The sequence below is a fragment of the Lissotriton helveticus genome, chromosome 1_1, assembly GCF_964261635.1.
Source record: "Lissotriton helveticus chromosome 1_1, aLisHel1.1, whole genome shotgun sequence".
NCBI classification, from domain to species: domain Eukaryota; kingdom Metazoa; phylum Chordata; class Amphibia; order Caudata; family Salamandridae; genus Lissotriton; species Lissotriton helveticus.
The window spans coordinates 1,513,236,477-1,513,258,788 of record NC_136057.1 but is presented as its reverse complement, the minus strand read 5'-3'; positions in this window follow the sequence as shown (position 1 = coordinate 1,513,258,788).

Genomic DNA, 22,312 nt, shown 5'->3' with positions numbered 1-22,312 from the left:
TGTGTAAGGATTGCTAGCCTTAAGCGAGCTGTATTATGTGATTCTGAGTGTATGACCCCTTCTGTATATGTCTAAAATTAGCTCAATGTATCTTTGTGTTTTTTTTGCTGTCATCAGTCTGTTATGCAAAATGTAATTTAATTAATATTAAATACAAATTAACCCCTTCGATGCTTATGACAGAACGGTTCCGTCATGAGCGCCGGTTGGGCTGTGCTTATGACGGAACCGTTCCGTCACGGCCTCGCCCGTTTTTTTCGAACCTTCAGCACAGAGCGGAAATTCGCGCCGCGCTGAAGGTGTTAAATAAAAATTCAGAAATGAACCATATGATATGCTAAATAACTGCATGTTACTATTAAAATTGATAAGAGTAAGCAATTATGCACACATACAAACTGCCAATGCTTAAAAGATAAAAATAGAATTCACATTCAATAGAAATAAAATAGGCCTCAAAAACGAAATTGTGTGTTTTACAATAAATAAACTTACAGCATTTTCCTTAGATACATTGTATTAACAGGCAAACACATCATCTGAATAAATTGGATTTTGCTGAGCTAAACACATATTATAGAACATGCATTGAAATGCCTCAGTTTTAAATAGACTGTCCCCAAGCTTACATTTCAACACTAAGAAAAGCTTTACGACTGGTGTGTTTTTACTGCCGCTAAGCAAGCATCTGTTGTTTTTGTAGACCATGGAGAGACAGGGATGTTGATTCGGCCAGGATTTTGCAGTACTAGCATGGTGTAAAACCCTGCATTTCAGACCGCAGTTTTAAAAAGTTAAAAAAATCAGGTTCGTTATTTTAGATACCAGGAAAACATTTAACGTAGGGATTTCCTTTCTTAAGGCCTTTTTACATAGACACATTCTTGGTTCTGATGTTAAATAATGACTGTCCTTTTAAAAAAGTGGCACAAAAACTTGTCATGTTTCAAGTTAGGCTTCTGTGCTTAGGCTTGTGAATGAATGCGTCTAAATATGATAGGCAAGGGATGCAGCTTGCTTTTCATGTGGAATAATCAAAAATGATTGGTTTTATTAAAACATGTATATTAATTATGAAAAATTATTTAAAAAACAAGTGCTTTTAAACTCATTTTTTAATACTTATAAAGCTTAATACTCATACTGTGACCTCCTAGCATTAAAATTAAATTTAAGTTGTGTTTTACGCATAATGAGGATATTTGCATATGGAATTTCACTCTGCGCAGGCGTAAAAAACTAATTTTTATAACGGTATATATGATTATTTTTGACTTCTTACTCCTGGGCTATCTAGAGAGCATTCTGATAACGAATATTATGCAAACAAATTATAGGATATTCATTTTTAAGTGCCTCAAATATCAAAGTCGAAATTGGGTATTTAAACAGCATTTTGTCCATTTAGAGCAGCTTTTAAAGTGCTTTAGGCTTCAGTAAATGCATACATTTAGGTATAATACAAATAGCTGACTTCTATATTGTTAGACAAGTAGTCAAAGTCAAAGTCAAAGTAAGCTTTATTCGATTTTTCAGTTAAAATCATAAAAGCACTACAAAAACATTTATACGTACAACATTTAAAATGACATGTGCATAATCAATACAAGATAAACGCTTACTTGATCATTAAAAAACATCTCGTAAAATTCATAAAAAACCATAAAAGACAAGCATTTCATTAATGACAGATAGCGATACACGACAGGAAGAAAATTTAATACAATGATTTCCTATATGTTATTACCGTTTTTAGAAAACATGAGACGGCATAAACAACATGATCACTTTCCAACTGTAGCATCTTCAGGTATGCTGGTCTACATTTTCGAAGCCCCCATCGTTTTAACAAAGGCATCAGAAATTGTTTTCTGGGGTTCGTGTATAACTTACAAAAAAACATAATATGGATGTTGGACTGCACCGATGTGCTGTCACAAGGGCATATTAGTTTAGTAGAGGACCAGTCATTAAGGTTAGGTAAGGTAACCATGCGGAAGAAGGAACCCAAATGTAGGCGGGTCAACAGCATTCGAAGGTATGGGCTCTGTACCAGGACAAGGTAAGTTTGAAGACCCTCGGTTGGTATAATTGCCTGGTAATCTAACACTGTGCGTCTAGATTTTTCACTATTCCATCTGGCAGTTTCTAGGTGGGTGGTTATCATTTTTTTCAAAGCTGATCTTGATAGCCCATCTAGAGTTGTAGGGTTATCAAAAAACTCTAAATGGCCTAGTTCAGTGAATATGGATCTCACATAAGATAACCATTTAAGATTAGCTGCCCACTCTAGGGCTAAGCAATCTTCAATAAGGTCTATGTTAAATCTGGCTTCCTGTGTAACCCAAACCTTGTGCCATAGCAAAATGGGGGACATTTTAATGATGTCATTGAGGTATGTAACCCCTACCTCGATGTGTGACATATACGTAGAGGTGCTTTTAGCCACTCCCAAAAGATGGCAAATAAATTGGTTTTCGCAACTTTGTAGGGAGTGGTCTTTCTCAATACCCCATATGCCAGCACCGTAGGTAGCCGTGGATACGCATTTAGCTCGATAAATCTGGGTTAGCTCCTTAACGGGCTTACCACCAATTTTATCAGAGAAAGCGCGCAGCGCACCTATGGTTCGGCTATAAGCCAACTTCCTGGCAGCTATGTCTGCCTGCCAGCGACACCGTCTGTCAAACAAGATTCCCAGATAACAGAATTTATCTGTTGTGGCTATTTTTTGACTGTCTAGGAATATGGTACAGGGAGTTCTATTGATCTTCTGGGTACAGGGCATCGTGAAGGTTTTTGAGATGTTTACTCTGAGACCTCTGTCCCTCATATAGCACGTGAACTTATTTACCGCCCGCTGTAGGCCAACTTTAGTCTGGGACATTATAGCCGCATCGTCGGCATATAATAAGATTAGGACCGGAGAGCCCTTAACAGTTGGATAGTCATTAGGTAAGGTTGAAAGGTGCTGGCCGATGGAATTAATGTAGTATGTAAAAAGCAATGGGGCCAGTATACACCCTTGTCTCACCCCTCTGGTGATGGGGAATTTCTCCGAACATTCCCCATATTTCCCATACCTAACTCTAGCCCCTGCGTCTTTATATAGCTCTTTAATGAAGGTAATGATGCGATTGTCGATACCCATTTCTCCCAGTGTTGCCCACAGAAAGGCGTGGTCGACACAATCAAACGCGGAGCTGAGATCAATAAAAGTTATAAAAAGTGCTCCGCGTTTGGCATGTGTGTACTTGGAAACAAGGAGGGACAAATTTAAACACTGTTCTGTTGTCCCTATTCCTTTTCTGAACCCATACTGTAGGTGGGAAACCACATTGTGGTCTTCCTCCCAGAGTTGAATTCTCTTTAGGATTATTCTTCCAGCCACCTTCATAAGACCATCTAAAAGGGATATCGGCCTATAACAAGTAGGGTCGTCTCTGTTACCTTTTTAAATATAGGGACCACAATAGCGTCGGTTTCCCATATTTAACACATTTGTGAGTAAGGGAGCCCAAAAGTCCGGTTCTGCTTTATAAACATCCACCGGCATGCAGTCTGGTCCTGGAGCTTTGCCTGGAGCACTTTCCCTAATGGCATCGTGAACTTCCTGAACGGTGAATAATAGGTCAATGGGAAATGGGTGAGCTGGGGAATGCTCTGTAGCACTGTTTTGTGGTCCCCTTTCTATCGATGAATATGCCCCGGCTAATGGTGTACTTTCTCCGGGGGTGAAATGGTTGTACAATTGTCTAAAGTGACTTACCCATTTTTCACCCGTTATGGCTAAGTCCATGGTATTATCATTGTCCCTTGACTGATATAAAGATTTTACCACCCTCCAGAAGGCAGAGCTATTCTTCTGCCTTGATGCCTCCAGTAATGACTCCCATGCCTCCTTTTTCAGGATCAACTTTCTTTCTTTAATGGATAGTTTATATGATCTCCTGGTCTCACGTATTAGGTCTGGGTTTTTTGGAATTAAGCGCAGAGCTCTTTTTAAGTCATTCAGTGCAGTAGTGCACTTGCTATTAAACCCCCCTTGGGGCTTTTTAGTATTCCCTTTAGATGCTCGGACCAACACATTTTTAATGTGGTGCTGTATATTTGAAAAGGCAACCATTACATTCTTTGGGTCATTATGTTCTTCTAGGCATGCTGAAACGTCAGCAGCACACGATGTGAGCACATTTTGTAAGAACACTAGGGGCTGGATCTTTTCCCATTTAACAACATATCCGTTGGTTTTAGTTAAATTGATCTTATGTGGATAGGTGCATGCAGTCGCTTTCCTACTATGGAGCCCTGTAACATTTACACCGATGATCAGTGGATAATGGTCACTCAATAAGTCTTTCCCAATTTCCCAGAAGCTTATGAATCCCGGGATAACAGGGGTAATTAGGGCAAAATCTATCGTCGAGTTACAGCCCCGACCGTTAAAGGTTGGCTCAAATGGGACAGGTGGTGAGCAGATCCGGTTAATGAAGGAAAAATCGAAATGAAAAACAATATCATTAAGCAGAGACCCCATCTTAGTGTGGGAGAAGTGAATGGGACCATCCTCCCCGTAGTCTGACAGACCGCACAAATCTGTTTCATGAGACGGGCAGATAGTACAATTAAAATCCCCCACCCATACAATCATTTTTTCCCCTTCAAGTTCTTCTGACAGTCGGTTGATACAACTCGAGATTTTTGCCATAGTAGGCTCCATCTCATTACTTAACATATTATTATAGAAGTTCACTAGTATAATATTATGAGTGAGGCCCCACTTGAATGATAGTATTTGGAAATACTGGCTGGAATGGAATTTGCCCACTTTGACATCCCCTGTAGTTGATACATAGGTACAAAGACCCCCCTTATTGCGACCCTGGGTGGATGGAATAGCCGGTGAGTGGAAGGTCTGGTATCCTAACAGATGAGCTTCCTCCAAGAGCCATGTCTCTTGGAAACACGGTATACCATGTTTTGGGATAATATCCAACCAGGGCTTATAAGTAATTTTACTTCCAAGACCCGCCACATTCCATGAGAGCAGTGTGTGAAAATTATTACTGAAATCCTCACGGTTGTGTCCGGGTCTCCCATTTAGTTTAGAAGTATACAAAGGGGGGACATGTGATGAGTCCGCTGTTATCGTGGGGGGAACAAAATTATGTTCATTTGGGGATAACTGGAGTTGATACAGGTCTGGATGAGGGTCTAAATGTATTCTCTTTATGTTTTCCCCAGTTAATAATGACACTGACCCTCCCACCATGTTTAAGGCCATTATAGATGGTCTTAGGCTATCCTTTGCTGTCAAGCTTGGCTCTTGCAATGATAAATTACATGGGGATACTAATTGTGATGTTTTAATTGATGATGGTGTCTCCTCCTTTACAGAGAACGTTGCCTGTCAGTCTAGGTCTTCAAGTCCTGACAGAGCATCGTATCTGTTGTCCAAAGGGATTTGCCAATATGGCAAGTATGAGGGGCGCGGGATAAAGTCGCCTGGCCTCCCCCAGGCGCTATGGTTTCGTCTAGGCAATCTGGACCTCAGGATATTCCACAGAGGCCTCCTAGGTCCAATGTTCATATCCAGTAACGAGGGAACAAAAGGGGGGTGTGAAGAGTTATCGAAAGAATTTCCGTTATACCGGGGAGCAACTATTGGTTGGGGATAGAAGTAACTTAGGTCCCTAGAAGAAATGCCATTTGCCCCCCGGGTATCGTACCAATCTGTGATGTGTGTCACCACCCTGTGATCTCTAAAATTAATCACAACCACATCTCCCGGAATATCTTTTGGTCTCTTCCCCACCCACCATAGGCGCCTTACATTCGCTATTTCCCCATCCAAGTGCGGTGGTAATGGTCTGTTATTTATGAGCCAATGTGTGACCTTATTTTTTAAATCATAATAACCTTCCCGTCTGCCTTCTACAAGCTCGGGTACACCTGTGAGTATGATGACAAAAGGGGCAGAATCAGGGGATAGATTAATATGCTTAGAGATGTTAGGGTTCTTTCTCTGGCGGGGTCGATCATTATTTTTTGGTTCCCTGGGCAAGTTGGGCCTATTAGGAGGAGTATTTTTATGTAGGGCGGGTATTCCCTCAGCCTTTTTTGCGGTGGGTTTAGATCCCGCTGTCTCTGAGGGATTAGCCGCTGTGGTGTCCAGTGTTGTTTTAAGTAAGTCCTGCCTAGCACTCTTTGGTGGAGCAGATTCCTTGACCCTCCCGTTAGTTGGAGTATCCTTCGGATTATGATGTAGTGTGGGATGTACCATAACTGCACTTAACACGGGAGCCATTGTATCAGGCTGCTGGCCTTCAGTGGGCGGGGGTACCTTTAAACTAGATGCTTTCGTATTGAGTGACAATTCCGTCAGAAGTTTATTGTTTTCACTCAACAATTTGGTATTTTCATTTGTTACAGCTGACAGGTTGGTCAAATCATTACCCAATCTTTTTACTCTTTCTACCAGTGGCATAACTAATGTTTTCATGAGATGCTCTATGTTTTCAAGGGTGCAAGAGAAGGACCCATCTGCCTGCACTGGGGTGTATAGATTATTAAGAGACTCGGGGCGTTCTGAAATTTTTCTGATGTTATTTGGAGGGGGTTTTCTTGAAATAGGTTTTCTGGAAATTCTAGGTACTTTCGATATTCTCCCCTTCAAAGGCGAGCCCCTTTTCCTCTTTAAATGTGCCCTTGTTAACGGTTTATCAGATAGTGGCTTATCAGGAGCTCTCTTGGGTGTTGGTGCAGGTAGTTGTAACAGCGCAGGTCGGTGGGAGACAAAACTGGCAGCAGACAAATCTCCAAGGTCAGGAGTTCAATTCACGGTCCCTTCGTGTTCAAAATGAAATGCTTGGATGGCCGGGCGTGCCCCCACTTTGTAGCGCCGCCAGGCGCTAGGTGATGACGCCCTCCGAAGCGCTGTTGCAATGCCCCCTGGGAAACCGAGTTCCTCCCAACTGCGGCCGCTGATTTTTTTGCGATGCGGCGGCAGGAGGACCCGGCGGGGGAAGGTAGGCAGGCAGGCACTCTGCAGGGATCAGCGCAGGTCGGTGGGAGACAAAACTGGCAGCAGACAAATCTCCAAGGTCAGGAGTTCAATTCACGGTCCCTTCGTGTTCAAAATGAAATGCTCGGATGGCCGGGCGTGCCCCCACTTTTTAGCGCCGCCAGGCGCTAGGTGATGACGCGCTCCGAAGCGCCGTTGCAATGCCCCCTGGGAAACCGAGTTCCTCCCAACTGCGGCCGCTGATGTTTTTGCGATGCGGCGGCAGGAGGACTCGGCGGGGGAATGTAGGCAGGCAGGCACTCTGCAGGGATCAGCGCAGGTCGGTGGGAGACAAAACTGGCAGCAGACAAATCTCCAAGGTTAGGAGTTCAATTCACGGTCCCTTCGTGTTCAAAATGAAATGCTAGACAAGTATATTGCACACTGCTTACAATTGAAAATATGTATAAAAAATGAGCAGAAGTTATTTTCTTAACTCTAAACTGACAAACAGGGGTTTGGGTATTCATGTGTTTTTTTTAGCCCTCTCAAAAGTGCTATGTACCTCCTATAACTTTGTTAATGCCCAGTTGCCACAAATAGGGGTTGATAGTGTTGACAGAAGTGAAACCTGTTTCAGGTTTCCTACTGTCAAAATGGGGGAAGGAGGGTAGCTCCTCTACAAATTAAGGCTGGGTAATGTGTATGTTGCTCTCTCTTTTTCTCAACTTTTTTTTAGCTTGTCTAAACTGTCTGTGAAATAGCAATAAGATATTGAATTGGCTATTCAGTAATACTGTTTTATACATTGTTAGCATTAATGAAATGAATAAATTCATGTTATGTTACTACCGATTCTGTTTGATGAAATTATGACATGATCAGTAGTCTAGATTGTTGTTCCCTTATTTGACCTTTAAGGGGAGCTAGATGTGGGTAGTTTTTGTTCTAAAAGTCTTAGGTGTTAACACCAATATTGTATGTTATTCCATGCTACATAGTTTTGGAAGGGCATTGCTAGTTTTTTATTAGCTAGTCCGTGTAAATAAACTGACAGTCCTTATTAGGGCTGATGTTGCATAGTCTGGATCATGCAAAGTAGAACGCAGGGAAGATGCCCATGTGATCCTTAGCAAAAATGTTTTGAAGAAAATGTTGTTTTATAGATAAGAAACCCTGTTAAATTAGCAGTTTTAGATTTTCCTGTAGCTTCTATAACATGAGAGCATGGTACTAAAGGGTACATGTAGGTATAGCCCACAAATCTGTCACACCTATCTCAGTTCTGAGCACTGAAGCTGACTGTGATTGTAATCATTTACATGTAGGAGTAAGGGTAAGATGTGTTAGTATTTCTGTGCATTTTATGTTGGTTTGTAGACCTTGTATACCCTGTAAAGCACTCTGATACACTCACGGGTCAAGTTTGCACTCTATTAGACACAAAAATAAATAAATAAATAAGAAGACTCATTTTAGAAGTGTCTGTAGTCCTGTACAAGTAATGTAAAGTTTATGAGCAAAAGTGTAGAGCATTTCCTTTTTTTTTTAGGGTTTTCATATTAGTACACAGGAATACACCAATGAAAGGATTTAGGGTATGTCTGTGTTGTTTTTCTCTTTTCCTCTGAGTTGAGTAAATTAATACAGACTTCCTTGGCTGCTTGGGATTGGGTGATGTTCCTTTTATACTTGCCAATAGGTCCAGGCTGTTGTTTTTTTTTACTCTCTCATAGATAGATGAAAGTGGTTCTTGGGTGCCTTGCTAATATATGGGGCGTTCCAAGACTAGGAAATATTTTGACACTATCCTCTCTGTTGATAGACTGTTTCTGTGCCTTGTCTAAAGACCTTTTGCTCTGTCCACTAATAGATATTTGCTGCTTTACAACCATTGCCAGAGGGACCCGGACATCAGATTCAGCCTGGGGAGTCAGCGTCAGCACCAGTCCAGCTTGAAGCCAAAGTGAAGGTAACCAGCACAGGCATTGCTGGCAACTAGGACCTCAGTGAAGGCGGAAGCCCTGTGATCAAGTGTGTACCCCTGTCACTGTCTTGGGTGAAAGACGGGGTCACAAATCATAATAAAGATGTAACTTTTAGATTTCAGCTTCTGTGCCAATTTCTTCATTGTTGGTTTAAAAGGACCAAGTATAAGTGGGACCCCTAGGAGGGTTTCTTGATTTCTACAGAACTTTCCATACTGTTGCACTCACTAGAATGGGAATAGGAATATTTACCCTTCTGCCATATAGCACTATCCCTATTTTTGCACTCACTGGAGTGGGAATAGTAATTTTACCCCTATGCTATCTAGCACTTTCCCTACTGCTGCACTCACTCGAGTGGGAATAGTAATTTCACTCCTCCCCTATCCAACACTTTCCCTGCTGTTGCACTCACTGGAGTGGGAATAGTAATTTTACCCCTCAGCTATCCAGCACTTTCCCTACTGTTGCACTCACTGAAGTGGGAATAGTAATTTGTACCCCTCCGCTATCCAACACTTTTCCTATTGTTACACTGTTTTTAGTGGGAATAGTGATTTTTTACCCCTTAGCTATCCAACAATTTCCCTACTGTTGCAATCACTGGAGTGGGAACAATAATGTTTGCCCCTCCGCTATCCAGGACATTCGGTACTGTTGAACTCACTAGAGTGGGAATAGTAACTTTTACCCCTCCGCCATCAAGCACTTTCCCTACTGTTGAACTCACTAGAGTGGGAATAGTAACTTTTACCCCTCCGCTATCCAACACTTTCCCTACTGTTGCACTCACTGGAGCAGACATTGTAAATTTGATTATTTTGCTATCCAACATTTTCCCTACTGTTGTATTTATTGTACCGCAAAATGTACGTTTTAATTCTTTTTAATAATTCATTTTTAAATTAATTATAGAATGTTTTTTTAATTCTGAATTATTAATATATATATATATATATATATATATATATATATATTATTTTTATATAATTTAAAAGTAAAAAAATTAAATAAAGATAATAGTTAAAATATTTTTATATTGAAAATGTGTGTTTATATGTTTTTTAATTAAGTTTTATTTTATATTTAGTTAAAATGTTTATTAAATGTAGCTTATTTTTTTTAAAGGCATTAATATTTCATATATTTTATATATACTATTTTATTGTATTTGTATTTTTAAATTAATATTTTTTTTACATCTATATTTTTAACTTTGATATTTTTGATTCAATATTTTTGTATTTACCTGTTTAAGTATAGGGAATTGATATTTTTGCAATATTTATTTTTTTCGATATTTTTTACATCAATGTTTTTAGCATCAATATTCTATCAGTGAATCCAGGGCAATCCTTCGATCTGCTCCTGCTACAGCTGTCAAGCAGAAAAGAACACTTGGAATTTCAACGGCTGTTAATAGGAAACAGTCTCCTTGTGTTATCACAAACAGCAGCCAACCACTGTTTGGGTACAGTCATTGCCGGCACTGCAACTATAACTCAAATCAGCCTCCTTTACACAATCCTCTGATTGCCAGACCTGTGACCTCTCACTTACTGAACCCCCTCTACCTGATGCACTATGTACCAAGGTTAGTATCATTCTTGAAGAGAAACTTAAGCTCCTGATCGAGTGTCTGGACAGTCTTGAGGGTCTCCTGAGTAGCATAATTTCATTCTATGCTCCCCGTATGAATGCCAGCACTAGGGCCCCCCCAGATAATAGACAGGCACTGTCTTTCTTCATTAGCGGGGGGTCGCCTCAGTAGGGAACATCCTCAAGGGGGAGTGCAGCCTCTAACACAAGAAGCTCACATCAATCTGGGACACAGAACTCTGGCCCGCTGACCTAGCCAACTAATGCAGGAAAAGCAGCATAAGCAACCGTTTTCAACCATGACTAGAGGGGATTTAAAATCATGTAGTAGCTCGGATACATGTTCAAAAGCTACCATTGAGTCACCCGGGTCAAGTGTCACCCATTGAGCTCAGCAATGTGGCTTGCTATAAGACAAAAAAAAAGACTCACTGGATTTGTTCCCCGCAGCTTGCCCTATGTTTTAGTATTAGCTGGAGTGCCGCTGCTTAGTGAATCTCAAAGCCAATCATGGGAGGAGCTACGAAATTAATGTGTTGATTGGCCTAAAAAGCATAACAACTTTAATCCTTTGAGCATTAATGAGATATAATAGTGCAAAGAGTGGGGTGTGTAGGTCGCTCAAATAAAGATAATGATGTAGGTTGTATTGCAGTGATTTTTCTCAGCCTATCTAGTGCTAGAAATATATTGAGGCAGCAGGAGGACACTGGCTGTAACAACACCAAAATCTGTTCCCTCCCACGAGGTTATTTTTTAAAAACTTACAACATGGAAAGCTCCACTAAGCTTGCCCTCTTTTGAACACCATAATTGGCTCCCCAATTTAGATGTCCATGAAGGGCCGGATTGACTTAGGTCCAAACAGTGGATGGGGTTTTATCAACGCCTATTTTTCCAGATAGAGAGCCCCAGGCGGATGGCCTTCCACGTGTGGGCAAAGTGGTAGGTCAGGATGCTACTGCGTTAAAGATGCCGAGTTGGAACATTGCTGGACTGCAGCCTAAAATTCTGATACCCTATTGTATATTTTTTATTAGGCAATATGATATTTTTATGCTTCAGGAAACCTGGTAGACACATAATATATCTATTGACAAATTTGTGTGCCACAGTACCCGGGCAACTCCATCCAGATGAGTTTGAGCATCAGGTCGGCCGGCCATTTGGGTGAACATATCTGCAGGGGGTTGTGTTAAGGCAATAGAAACCCAAAATGATAATTTACAGGTAGTGAGGTACAAAGCGGTCCGACTATGCATTTAAAAAATGTTCATAACAATGATTTTAACAACCTTCCAAATGCCCAAATTCCTGTTTTACTTGATTATATCATCTCTCTACAAAATACTGTTGGTGACAACGGGCAGCTGGCAGGCTTCTGCTTAGGAGCTGATTTTAATACAAGGCTTACTCCACAGCCAACTCCCTTTGTAGTCTTAGTACAGTTTCAGCAAATTGTTGTACCCATGCCCAGCACAGCACTGGTACCAGGGTTACAGAGCTAATGGCCTACCTGGCATCACAGGATTTAGGTAATGTTATGGATGTTGCTGCCCCAAATGAACTATCGTTACCCACCTACAGGGGCAGATGATGTGCCTCCACAATTGACTAGATTATGGGGATCATAAACCTATCAAGGTCGCAATTTTAGAAGGGAATGAGTCTCGAGAAATCTCGAATCATCTACTAATGGCCTAAGAATAATATGGAGAGCAGTTTACCCTGCCCAGATGTTTCACAAAGTGATTGACTGAAAATGGCATTGAACACCCACCTGTTAGTGCATTTACCCAGCGCTGCTTAAATGTTAAGGAAAAGCTATTAAGATCCCCATGGCCACCTGTCAACTGCCAACATACCTATGCGGTTTAACCACGAACCTTCCACTGCAAATCGTCAATTATGCAGGGTCCTTACTGCTAACCCTAGAAACCCCCTCTAGGTGGCATCTCTACAAAAGAAATATAAAGAGGACACCACCTCAAAGAGGAATGAAGTACTAGACCAACAGTGGGGTTGGTGGCAAATAAAAAGAATAGCAAACTCTTTTGGGCAGGTATCAACCCCAATCAGTTGTAATATTCCCAGTGAGGCTTGGGAGCTGCACTTTACTAATATTTATGTTGCTATTTTAGCAGAAAGTAAACTCCCCCAGCTCTTTCCCATGAGGGAATACTGTCGACCTTGGGTGAGGTCAAATACGCCATAGCCAGAACATCGGGGGCAAGGTCCCTGGCCTGGACAGGTACCAATAGAAACAACCTCTTGTCTAACCAATTTAATTTGATTCAAGAAACTGCTCTGCTAATCTTAATTACGTGTACAGCACTGATACAAAGTCAAAAGTAGAAGTGATTTTCATTAAACAGAACCATGAATTCTGGGCACTGCTACTACTGAATGTTTTCAACAGTTCGGCTTATTCTCCTTTACTAAGCACTTGGGCAACTTTTCTTATAGTTCCCATATTTAAAAAGGGCGAGCTTTTGCAATCAGGTTGCTATGCCCATCTGCTTATTAGACACCACAATAAAGATCATGGAAAGTGTCTTATATAAGATCAATGTGTGAGTAGAGGAGAAGTCCATTTTGCACCCTTGTCAATACGGTTTTAGGAATAGTGTAGGCACAGTTGAACAGTGCTTAAACCTTAATCTGATTTTTAGAATATATACTGCAGGCTAACAGTCCCTGCTTCATTTGCATTTATGGATTTGACCTCAGCGTTTGATTGCATTAACTACTCAAAGCTGTGGTCAAACCTTTTATCAAGTGGGATGGTTGACACACTGGTGCACCTTTTAGCTCTTTTTTACAACAGGGACATGAAGGCCAGAATCAGTAGAAACACACAGGGTGATGTCTCTAAAGATATAGCAATATTCAGGGAGTAAATCAAGGGTGTGCTTTAGCTCCACTTTCATTTTTTGATAACCTTCACCCTTTTTTTTAATAACTGTCACTCCAGATGTTCCAAAAATTAAAGGCTCTATCTTGCCATCCCTGTTGTACACAGATGACGCTGTGTTGATGCCTCGTACACCAAGAGTTTTGCGTCTTTTAGTACAATCGCTTGTAGATGTTATGGCCTCATTAAATATACGTACAAATTTAGCAAAATCCTATATCATGGCCTGCGGTCCTAGGAAGTACTATCTGTCCTCTCTTATCCCTGATAATTATAGCTTAAAATGCACTAGTACCTTTTCATATCTGGGTTTAGTTTTTGCTGCTAATGGATCCTGGATCCTAGGAACAAACTATTGAAGGCTATCGGCTCAGTGTTTAGTCTACCGCAACCTAGGAGGGGCAGAGCTCTCATACCCATTCTGCAGATTTGTTAAAACGGAGCATCTCTAATTGTAACACCATTCAGCTTGAAGAAAACATGATTTTCCAAAAGGGTTTTGCGGCTCCCATTTCTTCTCCCCACTTTATTTGTTAGAGTGAATTGAATCTACCTTATATAGAAGAATACATTAGCACTCACCCACCTTTGTTATGGGTAGCTGTGCAGAAAAACAAGGCGGCAAGTCTCACTAGAATTATTATGATGGTCTTCCTCAGCTTCAACAAAGGTATTGGCATTCCATGGCTAGCAGAGGTGGAAACTTGTCTGTAAGATTTATCATCTGCATGTTTTTAAGAACCCCAAGATGAATCACTCTATCAGCAAAGCGCAGTTAGAGTTAGCCCTGTGTAAATGTTTCTGTGACAAAAGTTTGGCCACAGAGTCTAGGAAGTTAAGCATGGCAGTGTATTTGAACATAAAAACCGAATAGCCAAATTGCAGGGTACCTTACTAAATCAGTAGACCATTGGGAACACAGTTTACTGTTCCACTTTAGGGCTGGTAAAGTTAAGTATTTGCTATGTTTCCCTTCAGGCTTCCAAGCAAGACTTAATCCTTTACCTTGCCCTTGTGATGTGAGCTCAAGACAAGCCATTTTCTATTCTTCTGTGGTTTTTATCACATGTATACAAATGTTATTTTTCTTCCCCAGAAACAGCAAGGGTCACCCTTCTCACAGTGAACCAGGGTGTACAATATAGCAAAACAAATAACAGTTGTTGTGGACAATGTATGGATAATCGATAAAGAGGCATAATTGCATTCATGTACTGGAATAAAAATGTTGTAGTACGAAACATCGTACACATGCCAAATACTGTTTAATCAGAATGGTTGTTGTATTATTTAGAACAAAAATTATAGTGACAGTGCTCTGTGTCCCAAGTGAATAAACAGAAACCGCCAACAACTTGGTGAATAGTTTGGCAATCAACTTTATGGTGTTTTAGGAATGTGCTCCTCTCCGGCCAAACGTGTTTTATTGGGGCCAATCTCCTAAAACCATTGTGTTCGCTGACTATCTGTGGGATTGATCTGGGTTTTCCTGTTCGCACATTTGTGTAAGGGCTATGTGTCACTCCAACTGTGATCTGTCAATCAGTTGTCTCAGGACTAGGTCGCAGGGCCTGCCTGATCATGTATTTCTGACTCGTGGTTGATCGAGAAGTCATATCTGGCGGATTCAAGAACAGCGAAGCAAGTTCATTGTTATACGTACATATATCATGGCTTATATAGACATCATAATTATCAATACTAACACTTTATCACACTTATTGATGGGCAGGTAGAAATGGCTATTTGGTGGTCCCGCAGAAAAGTAAAAAAGATTTTGGAGTAATTGCTTCTCCCACAATTCGTCGTGGCATGCTTCATCATTGGCGATGTCCACAACATGGTAGGTAAATACCACCATGGCAAACTTATCCATTCTTGGGAGTTCTTAGATAAAGGAGAACTAGATTATAACAGTGATCCAGAAAGAAAATGAAAATGTCTGGGAGTATACTCAAGAAACACCTAGCATTTCCTTTTTTTTTTAAATAATTTTTTTATTGAAAATCCATGAGTACACTAAAAGGCACATATGTTACGAGAAAACAAAAAAAGAAGGAAACAGGACCAGAAAACGCCCACATCATAGCAGAGAATAATACATCAAACAAATACATCAATGAAATTTAACACATACGGCTGATGGCTATACACACAGAGCACACTGATCTTTCAAATAAGAAAGAAAAAGACATTCGAAGGAGAAAACATAGTATAACCTATACAGCACATTTATGCCTCCATATAGGCCACGACTGAGCCCCAAATCTGATGGCCTAATTTCATTTTCCGCCTACCTTTCAAAGCATAGAGGCTATATTCCATATTAAATATTGACAAAAATCTTGCCCTCCATGCCTCAAAAGAAGGTGCGTCCTTTTGCAACCAAAATGATGCAATACAGAGCCTAGCCACCGCTGTGGCAAGAAAGATCAGATATAGAGATTTACAGGGTAACTTATCCGCTGCCGATCCCATCTCCACCCCCAACAAAACCTGAGTAGCAGACAATTGGACAGGCCCACCCAGAATCTCAGCCAAGAATTTCTCTATATGTCCAAACAGCGTGGCTAAGTGCCCGCACGTATAGAAGACATGGACCACATTTGCAGCATCCGTCCCACAGCGAAAGCACTTTCCCTCATTGAGTCCCCCCCACTTAGATATTTTAGCTGGTGTGTAATATAAATTAAAAACAGTCTTATAATGTTGGGCGTAGAGATTTGCAGACATAAACAATCGCCCCACCAAATCTATAGAAGTCTCAACCTGTATGCCCTGCAACCCAATCGGTTTTCCCATTTGCGATTTTGGGCTTCCAAATCATTGTCAAAAGTGCCCAGCATTAAAGTATAAAGTGTACCAATCCGTGCATCTTTCCTCACCGCCTCAATAAGGGGATTAACTTGGATCTTCCATCGGGCTTTCAACAAATAATCACGAATTTGTAGATATTTTTAAAAAAACAGCCCGGGACAGATGAAATTGATCCCTTAGCTGTTCAAAGGACTTCATTCCCTTATCAGCAAATAGACAGTGCTCACCTATTTAGTCCGCCAGTTGTCTACCACCTGATCACAGAAGACCAATAGGAGAAGGGTGGTTGCCATTAACGGAGTGTACCAAGATACCTTTTCCACCTCATACTTCTTTTTAACCGCTGTCCATACTTTATAAGCCGCAATGAGGATTTTGAACCTAGTTCGCTTGTTGTAGCTCCAGTCCACATTAATAAACAGTCGATTTTTAGCATCGCTGCCCAGTAGCATTTGATAAATAGAGGGAGATTCAGCCATAGCGATTGGTGCTGCCCCAGTTAATAGTATATTCATATGCTGCAGCATACAAACAATAGTAATATAACGTGAAATCTGGGACGGCCCAGCCCCTTTGCTCCCGCGGCAGATTCATATATCGCATCGCTCTGCGTGCTTTGCCCTGAGCCCACAAAAAACTGGCACATACAGATTGTAATAGAGCAGGTTTGGCTCGCGAGATCTCCAAAGGAACTGATCTAAAAAAATATAGTATTTTGGGCAAGATCACCATCTTAAGAATGTTACATCTCCCAACCATGGACAGATGTAGACACTCAAATCGGTCCAGCTGTTTTTGAACTCCCGCCACCAAGCGCCCCCAGTTAGACTCAACCATTGCACTCAAACAGACCCAAATCCTTATCCCCAAATAAACCACCTCCTGCAAGACCCTTTGGTCAGCAAATGCCCCTATATTGGCACATAGAATTTGTGTCTGGGACAAATTCAGTTTATAGCCAGACACCGCCCCATACCGTACAGCCAATTGCTCTATTTCGGTCATAGCAGTTACTGGGTTAGATGTTACTACGGCAACGTCGTCTGCGTATGCAAAGACCCGATATTGATCTTGCTGCAGCATTACTGACCTAGAGCTCTTTTCTAACATTTTAAAAAACGTGTCTATATATAAGGAGAACAATAATGGGGAACAGGGAAATCCCTGTCTTGTCCCACGTGTAATTGACAGAGGCTTAGACTCAAGACCCATTATACAAATTCTAGCGACTGGCTGGCGGATTAACGTTTGCAAAGCAGATAAAAACTGTTGCCTGAACCCACGCCGCCGCATCACCGCCCACAGAAATCCCCATGTATACGATCAAAAGCTTTCTCGGCATCCAATAAAATAAGGCTAAACGTATCCCCTCTACAGTTAGCATTATCCAAGAGTGATATTACTCTATTGACATGATTCATCGTCCCCCGCTTAGGAATAAATCCATGTTGTTGGGTCGAGACCAAAGGTGTTATAACTTCCGCCAATCTAGTCGCGATAATTTTTGAATATATTTTGCCGTGGGCGTTCAAGAGAGAAATAGGGCGGTATGAAATCGGGTGCTCGGCAGACTTATCTTTTTTTTTTAATACTACAATACTGGCCTCGTCCCAAGTCCACCAACATCTCTGCCTCTAATTCACCCAAATTGTTCTCACAGAAGCACTGTATCAAAGACTCACCCTTTTGCACATCATACTTTTCTCCTGTATACAATGCTTCATAAAAGTCTTTGAACACCTCATAAATCCCAGCCTCAGTATCCACACAATTCCCCCTAGAGTCAAGAATTAAACTGATTCTCTGGGCCGCTTCCTTTGCTCTAAGTTTTTGTGCCAAACACCAACCACTTGCCTCCCCATATTCATAGTTCAATTGTTGCTTAATTAGATATTTCTTAGCTGCCTCTTGACTCCAATGGAGGTTTATTTTAGCCTTGCACCTGGCGACTTCTGCTGAGAGGTCAACAATATCTGAACCACCATGTATACCCAGCATGAGCGTTTTCTTCTTTCAACACCATGGCCCGGTATAGTTCCTGTAATATGGACGGAAGTTGCTTTTGCCTATATAATCCAAAACTGAGAGCTTCCCCCCTAAATGCGGCTTTAAAACACACCTAGCATTTGCAGTTCTACTTCATATTCTAGTCCAGGTTCTCTCAATACCAACCTGATACACCATTGTCCCTGTAGTCTTTTCTTTCTACAACCCCTGTCTAAACACGCAGAATAAGTTTAGGACACGCAGAATAAGTTTAGGATACCGCGTGTCAAGAGAGCTAAAATGGGAGGTCGCTCGTTCTCCCTGTTAGCACCTTCTCTTTGGAACTCCCTACCCCTATCTCTGCGTTCTGAAATGTGCTTCTTGACATTCCGTAAAGGAATCAAAACCTGGCTCTTCAATACTTAAACTGCTGGTCTGACGCTCCTCTCACCCTGTATACCGTTCTGTTTGCCTTAGCGCCGGGAAACCTCCGGGTAGCTGCGCGCTTAATAAATGTAATTATAATAATAATAATAATAATAATAACATCATGATGGTTGGTCTTTGGTCTAGCTTGCTCCTACTGTCATTAAACACTTCTATATCTGTCTTCTGTACCTTTCTCTTTCTAGTCTCTGACCTGCATTCCTTTTCAGGCATTCCTGTCTCTTGTACTGTGCCTCCTAGATTATCTGAGAGAGATCACTTTCCTAGGAGCTTTCAAAGTCGCTTTTAGGATAGTCTATCTGTTTTTTCCTTGTATCCTTTTGTTGTTGTTCTTGTATAGGTTAAAACCCTTCTCCAAAATTCATCTGTTCTTGCTGAAAAAAAGAGCAGCCTCTGTTACCTAGACTTGTCCCATGAGCAGCTAATTTCCTTACAATGCAAATATTGATAAAAGAGCAGGTTTGTTTGCTTTCAGGCATTATCTTTGATGAAATTTCGGCTTCTGTTGCAACATTAGTTGCAGCTATTTCAGCTCAGCACCCTGTGAGGCTATATAATTGGAAGCTGGATGCATTTCAATTACATTATCTGCTATATATGCCTATTTTTTGTTAGATTCATTTTGGCTCAAATTTCAGTTTTTGATCAAGAAGTTGTCTAAGGATCATAAGATGAGATCTTCTACTTTTCAGTCAGACCCCTGTCAGACATGGAGGGACTAGTGGATCTCAGATTTCTGGTATAGGGGCTCCACAACAGTAAATGTGGCTCTTTGAAGGAAGGGTCATAAGCTGGGGTGGGGTTTTAATAATGCCACTACTGCTCCTAGTCTCCCAAAGCATAGTTATCTTTTAGACCATGGTTTCCTTCAGTTGAGGAAAGGTAGTATCTTTATTATGTTTATTTTTAAACTGCTGGATATAGATTATTTCATATAGATGGGCTCTTCAGGTAGTGGAGCAAGGTTGTGTTTTGGAATTCTAAGCCTTTACGAGTTAAGACTTTTTCAAGCAACCCAATTGCTCAGGCATGAATGGTAATAATACCAGCACTACGTGAGAACTACCTTGGAGGAGGCTCACTTTCAATTTCAGATACTTCCTTTCTGATTTGATTTTTGTTCCTAGTATCTTTACTAAGCGCATGGCTCCTCTTATTGTTTATTTTGCCTTCTAAGAGAGTTAGAGATTTTCCATACCAGGAAGATTGTCGTATTGCTCTACCTTCTTTTTACAAGGTGCAAGAGGATGTCAGTCAATGCAAGAACTTGGGTTCCTTCTCTGTCTAGAAAAATCCTTTTTTCGCCCGATCCAGATACTAGTCTCTATTGGAGCTTTGTTCATGAGGGACACAAGAATGGCATTTTATACAGATTATAAAGCTCTCCAACTTGAATTGATTTTTCCAAAGGAAAAGTTAGCTCCAGTTTGATCTTGGGTAAAACTGAAGAGCCTGACTGCTGCCACAGCATTTCTGTTTTTTATTGCTGTTTCATCTGAAATACCTGATGATTTCCATCCCATTGAAAGTTCTGTTGAAAGGGATGTCTCTTATTTTCAAACCTTCTTTGACCCTGACAACCAATGTAATGTAATGTAATGATGTCTTGTAAAGCGCATGAATCACCCCACATGGGGTATCTCCACGCTGTAGACCGCTGGGGAACCCGTCCTGGCTTTCCCTGTGAGATGGTCCCTATGGGTATCTCCAAGGTGAAACCAGGCATCCCCGGCGTATGTGGGGGGCCGTTGTGGAGATGAGGCAAGCTAATGCCCAGAGTTGCCGGGTGTGATCCCTGGTTAGAGTAGGCACCGAGGTGAGAATTATCGAGTCCGCTGACCCTGGTCCACGACCCTGCCGCGTCGGGAATTGAACCCTGGTCCCAGGCCGTCCTCTGCTTCCGGGTCTGCCGCCTCTAACCAGTGAGCCACACCACTCCAATGTCAGTTTCATAAGGTGGGGGCCACTCTAGGAGCCCTTTCAACTCAAGGTCAATTGCCTCATGGTGAAGTTCAGAATTCATTGAGTTGTGTGCCATTTTCAGAGCTCACATGTAGTTTATCCTCCAGTTAGAGAGATACCATCTTTGAGGAAGGATAAATAATCAGGTGACCAAGGCCTATATATATGTCACCACAGGCAGATGATGTCTACTCCACAGAATGTATCAGCTATGGGGATTTCTTCATTGGGCGTAATCATGTCTCAGGCTCAGCCAGCACTTTCCCTTGTCAGTACAGTTGTGTATGTGCAGCAAGATATTTCATCAGGTCGTTGTAAATCAGGAACTTCTCCCATAGTTTTTTGTTGATCCCCGAAGAATACACGTTTTCGTATTTTTTGTTTGCAGATGGATGTACTATCCCAGCCTGGCTGGAGGGCCTTCTCCATGCATTCCCTCCCAATCCTGTGCTGCTCTGTGTCCTGGAGAAGATTCAGTGGGAAATGTTGTTGTAATAGCTCCAATTTGGCCTCTTAGACCTTCGTTTTGTCTTCTTTTGTAATAGACTCCTTGGAAGTTACCAATACTTCCATCGCCTCTCCGGTTGGGTCACCTCCAGCTTTTGAGTTGCCCTGGAGAGTCAGCTATGACTATAGGACAGGACCATCATCCCTCTACTTTGTAGTCATATATAAGGCATTGGTATTTTTATGTAGTTTGGTGATCTTCTAAGGATGCTAGACTTTCTGAGAGGCAGTTTCTGTTTGGGATTGGCCATCTGTACTATAAAGGCTCAGTGGGCAGTAATTTGCACTTTTTGATCCCTTGGAAGAATATTTCAACTTGTATTACTTCGGGTTTCTGCTTTTCCACCCAGGATTTTCTTTTTGTCCCACAAGCAGTCATCTTCCTTTGATCCACTGGATTCTATCAGTTTTTGTCACCTGTCAGTAGAGTATGGGGATTAGAGGTCTTATTATACCACAAGCCTAATCTTAAATTCAGAAACAGTGGTTTTAATGCCTTAGTTTCACCCAAATGTGACTTCCATTTTTAATTTGTCACACATCTGTGCTGCGGGTCCATGTCTCAGCCCCCAGCACTGATTGTCTTGGGAAAGGTATCATTAGAAAGGGGCGAATCTCTATGTTTCAATGGTATCCCTGCCCAATTAGATCCCTGCTTGATGAACACCACAGGAGGGAGATCTCAAAACAGGGTTCCAGCCCCTAAATACCATGGAATTGGGTCAATGGCCCCTCAGGGAAGGGCTTGTGATCCCCAATGCCGACAAATATTTAAGTCTTTCGGCCCAAACCCTGGAGGGAGTTGGGGGTGACTACCCCAAACAGTTAACCCAGGGCAGCAGAAAGCCCACTAGACACCAGTGAGTAGGTATATAAAACAAGCCTTTGCAGTGCAATGGGTCTCGCATTACTGATAGTAAGAGGTTTTGGTGTTGCAAATAATAATGCAATGTTAATAGCTCATACTTTCAGTAATGTGAGTGAATAGGAGCCCCACGGAGGACTGGTGCAGAGTGAGAACACGACTGCGTGCTCCGTACAATTCAATGGGAAAGTCACTGTTGGAAAATCAGAGATTAAGGACCCTTC